The 5,000-nt window shown below is 54.1% G+C and overlaps 1 non-coding gene across 1 annotated transcript in view; it reads left to right on the plus strand.

The window, feature by feature from the left end:
* Nucleotides 1-3,649: 3,649 nt before the first annotated feature.
* Nucleotides 3,650-5,000, plus strand: part of LOC124749022 — a 1,909-nt gene continuing 558 nt past the window's right edge. The window contains exon 1 of the ribosomal RNA XR_007011773.1: nucleotides 3,650-5,000. This exon is cut by the window's right edge and continues 558 nt beyond it. This is a non-coding gene — a ribosomal RNA (small subunit ribosomal RNA).

Below are 5,000 nucleotides of genomic sequence, written 5' to 3' on the forward strand. Positions count from 1 at the left end.
CCCATGTTGTACCTTAACCTAACCCATGTTGTGCCTTAACCTAACCCATGTTGTGCCTTAACCTAACCCATGTTGTCCCCTAACCTAACCCAAGTTGTCCCCTAACCTAACCCATGTTGTCCCTTAACCTAACCCATGTTGTGCCTTAACCTAACCCATGTTGTGCCTTAACCTAACCCATGTTGTCCCCTAACCTAACCCATGTTGTCCCCTAACCTAACCCATGTTGTGCCTTAACCTAACCCATGTTGTCCCCTAACCTAACCCATGTTGTGCCTTAACCTAACCCATGTTGTCCCCTAACCTAACCCATGTTGTCCCCTAACCTAACCCATGTTGTCCCCTAACCTAACCCATGTTGTGCCTTAACCTAACCCATGTTGTGCCTTAACCTAACCCATGTTGTCCCCTAACCTAACCCAAGTTGTCCCCTAACCTAACCCATGTTGTCCCCTAACCTAACCCATGTTGTGCCTTAACCTAACCCATGTTGTGCCTTAACCTAACCCATGTTGTGCCTTAACCTAACCCATGTTGTCCCCTAACCTAACCCATGTTGTCCCCTAACCTAACCCATGTTGTGCCTTAACCTAACCCATGTTGTCCCCTAACCTAACCCATGTTGTGCCTTAACCTAACCCATGTTGTCCCCTAACCTAACCCATGTTGTCCCCTAACCTAACCCATGTTGTCCCCCTAACCTAACCCATGTTGTGCCTTAACCTAACCCATGTTGTGCCTTAACCTAACCCATGTTGTCCCCTAACCTAACCCATGTTGTCCCCTAACCTAACCCATGTTGTCCCCTAACCTAACCCATGTTGTCCCCTAACCTAACCCATGTTGTCCCCTAACCTAACCCATGTTGTCCCCTAACCTAACCCCATGTTGTCCCCTAACCTAACCCATGTTGTCCCCTAACCTAACCCATGTTGTCCCCTAACCTAACCCATGTTGTCCCCTAACCTAACCCATGTTGTGCCCTAACCTAACCCATGTTGTGCCCTAACCTAACCCATGTTGTGCCCTAACCTAACCCATGTTGTGCCTTAACCTAACCCATGTTGTCCCCTAACCTAACCCATGTTGTCCCCTAACCTAACCCATGTTGTCCCCTAACCTAACCCATGTTGTCCCCTAACCTAACCCATGTTGTCCCCTAACCTAACCCATGTTGTGCCTTAACCTAACCCATGTTGTCCCCTAACCTAACCCATGTTGTCCCCTAACCTAACCCATGTTGTCCCCTAACCTAACCCATGTTGTCCCCTAACCTAACCCATGTTGTCCCCTAACCTAACCCATGTTGTCCCCTAACCTAACCCATGTTGTCCCCTAACCTAACCCATGTTGTCCCCTAACCTAACCCATGTTGTGCCCTAACCTAACCCATGTTGTCCCCTAACCTAACCCATGTTGTGCCTTAACCTAACCCATGTTGTGCCTTAACCTAACCCATGTTGTCCCCTAACCTAACCCATGTTGTCCCCTAACCTAACCCATGTTGTGCCTTAACCTAACCCATGTTGTGCCGTAACCTAACCCATGTTGTGCCTTAACCTAACCCATGTTGTGCCTTAACCTAACCCATGTTGTGCCTTAACCTAACCCATGTTGTGCCTTAACCTAACCCATGTTGTGCCTTAACCTAACCCACGTTGTCCCCTAACGTAACCCACGTTGTCCCCTAACGTAACCCACGTTGTCCCCTAACGTAACCCACGTTGTCCCCTAACGTAACCCACGTTGTCCCCTAACGTAACCCACGTTGTCCCCTAACGTAACCCACGTTGTCCCCTAACGTAACCCACGTTGTCGCCTATCGTAACCCACGTTGTCGCCTAAACCTGCTCTGTAATTGTTATACGACTCGTTCAATTAGTGTAGTGTTGCCCACCCGCAACCCTCGCAATATAGTTCGCTACTCGCACTGCCCGCTCCCCTGTGTATCGCTTCATGTTAAACACCTTGCAAGTCTTGCTGACTTTCCACATGCTCCTGCTGTACACTGTAATGTGGATGGCAGCAGGGCGTACATGCCGCCCCCCCCCCCCCCCCACCTCTCCCCACGTCCCCACCTTGCCCCCTGCCTTCGCAAGGTGGTTGGTGACAAGTTTGCATGTTCAATGCCCTTCGCATGCGACGTACGCAGGCTACGTTGTGGTGCGGCCTGTGTCAACTGTCCGCTGATGTCGTACGCGTGAACCACAATCTGTACTGCACATTCGTCCTTATGTACTGAATGATACATCGTGGCACATGTGTGACCGTACAACGACTGCGCCCAAAAACGGCGGACCATACAGTGCAAATATTGTGCACGCAGCTACGTGTCGTCTCCCTATGAGAGCTGGATTGCAGTGTGGTACGCCATAGAGACGTGTGGGAGGAACGGACGCCGTGGATGGCGATCAGCATGAGCTGTCTGTTGATGTATTCGGACCTAGTCGTCTCTCCTCACACACCGTGATGGCATGGTGCAGCGCGTTCCATATCTGCGACATGCTACAGAAGCCGGTTGACAGTCGTTCGAGCAATGGACATCGCATACGTACGGGGGCCACCTTCCACGTATTGTCTAGGCGTGCACATTTTGTTGCGTGTATGTGGGCAGACGTAGTGTGGCGTGACACCTGACACAGGCATGCAATAATGGTTGAAGTTGCAAATGGCGATGGACGCCTACGTTTTCTGGTGAAGTTACGCAAATGAAGAAATGGTAACCCGTTGTGGTGCGGTTGTTCTCGCTAGGGGTGAATCGGTGATGGCGACGATAGGTTGAGGTACTAACCGGTTGTTCCAGCGATACCCACCATGCCGACGAAACTGAACGGCATCTGGGTGTGAAGCGATACGCGGCGGTGGCTGGGTGGGACCGTCCCCGGCCGGTGAGGGGGCGCCTCCCGGCGTGCTGGCCGCGCGGTGCGTGGGCGCACGCGCTACAGCCGGCTGGTGGGGGCGGCCAGTGGCAGGCGCGCCGGCCGACGGACGCGGCAGGCGTCGCAGCTGCGCGCCGGCGCACCCTGCGCGCGGCGCCGTGCGGCCAAAGTAGGTCCTCGCGGGCCCGGTGCGAAGCGCGGTGGACATCTGCAGTGTGCTGGTCCGATTGAGGACTGTGTGCGTTGAGGATGCGCCGCCGCCCGGCGCTCGGCGCCGCGACGCCGTCTGCTGCTCGGTCGCCCCAGCGGTTCTCGCTGGTGGTTTGTATCGCAGCTGTGCGGATGTGTTGGCGTGTGCGCTGTGCTGGGAGAGTTCGCTTCGGCACCCAAGTGGGGCTTTTGTCCTTCTGTGGCGCTGGCGTTGGAGCTGCCGGTCACCGTAGGTGGCGCGTGTTGTCTCCCGCCGGCAATGCCACGACAGCACGCTCCCGGGCCTCTGTCGGCAGCGGCAAGCTCAGTTGGGAGCACGGGTGGTCGCACCGAAAGCGTCTACTCGCCTAACTCCGGGCGATTGCGCCTCTCTCGAACCCGACCAAGTACTTGGGACGGCGCTGCGCGCCGCCGGGACCTGAGAGGGTTTCGAGGTGTATTGTGCAGGGGAGCTCAGCCTCCTCCTGTTTGCAGAATGATTGAGCGGACGCTTGCGTGTTCGCGCGGGCCCCCGGGACACACTCCCGGGCGGCCGGCTGCTCAGCTCTAGTTGACGCAGCTCCCTGGTTGATCCTGCCAGTAGTCATATGCTTGTCTCAAAGATTAAGCCATGCATGTCTCAGTACAAGCCGCATTAAGGTGAAACCGCGAATGGCTCATTAAATCAGTTATGGTTCCTTAGATCGTACCCACGTTACTTGGATAACTGTGGTAATTCTAGAGCTAATACATGCAAACAGAGTCCCGACCAGAGATGGAAGGGACGCTTTTATTAGATCAAAACCAATCGGTCGGCTCGTCCGGTCCGTTTGCCTTGGTGACTCTGAATAACTTTGGGCTGATCGCACGGTCCTCGTACCGGCGACGCATCTTTCAAATGTCTGCCTTATCAACTGTCGATGGTAGGTTCTGCGCCTACCATGGTTGTAACGGGTAACGGGGAATCAGGGTTCGATTCCGGAGAGGGAGCCTGAGAAACGGCTACCACATCCAAGGAAGGCAGCAGGCGCGCAAATTACCCACTCCCGGCACGGGGAGGTAGTGACGAAAAATAACGATACGGGACTCATCCGAGGCCCCGTAATCGGAATGAGTACACTTTAAATCCTTTAACGAGTATCTATTGGAGGGCAAGTCTGGTGCCAGCAGCCGCGGTAATTCCAGCTCCAATAGCGTATATTAAAGTTGTTGCGGTTAAAAAGCTCGTAGTTGGATTTGTGTCCCACGCTGTTGGTTCACCGCCCGTCGGTGTTTAACTGGCATGTATCGTGGGACGTCCTGCCGGTGGGGCGAGCCGAAGGCGTGCGACCGCCCCGTGCGTGCTCGTGCGTCCCGAGGCGGACCCCGTTGAAATCCTACCAGGGTGCTCTTTATTGAGTGTCTCGGTGGGCCGGCACGTTTACTTTGAACAAATTAGAGTGCTTAAAGCAGGCAAGCCCGCCTGAATACTGTGTGCATGGAATAATGGAATAGGACCTCGGTTCTATTTTGTTGGTTTTCGGAACCCGAGGTAATGATTAATAGGGACAGGCGGGGGCATTCGTATTGCGACGTTAGAGGTGAAATTCTTGGATCGTCGCAAGACGAACAGAAGCGAAAGCATTTGCCAAGTATGTTTTCATTAATCAAGAACGAAAGTTAGAGGTTCGAAGGCGATCAGATACCGCCCTAGTTCTAACCATAAACGATGCCAGCCAGCGATCCGCCGCAGTTCCTCCGATGACTCGGCGGGCAGCCTCCGGGAAACCAAAGCTTTTGGGTTCCGGGGGAAGTATGGTTGCAAAGCTGAAACTTAAAGGAATTGACGGAAGGGCACCACCAGGAGTGGAGCCTGCGGCTTAATTTGACTCAACACGGGAAACCTCACCAGGCCCGGACACCGGAAGGATTGACAGATTGATAGCTCTTTCT

This window comes from Schistocerca piceifrons, unplaced genomic scaffold, assembly GCF_021461385.2.
Source record: "Schistocerca piceifrons isolate TAMUIC-IGC-003096 unplaced genomic scaffold, iqSchPice1.1 HiC_scaffold_425, whole genome shotgun sequence".
Taxonomy (NCBI): domain Eukaryota; kingdom Metazoa; phylum Arthropoda; class Insecta; order Orthoptera; family Acrididae; genus Schistocerca; species Schistocerca piceifrons.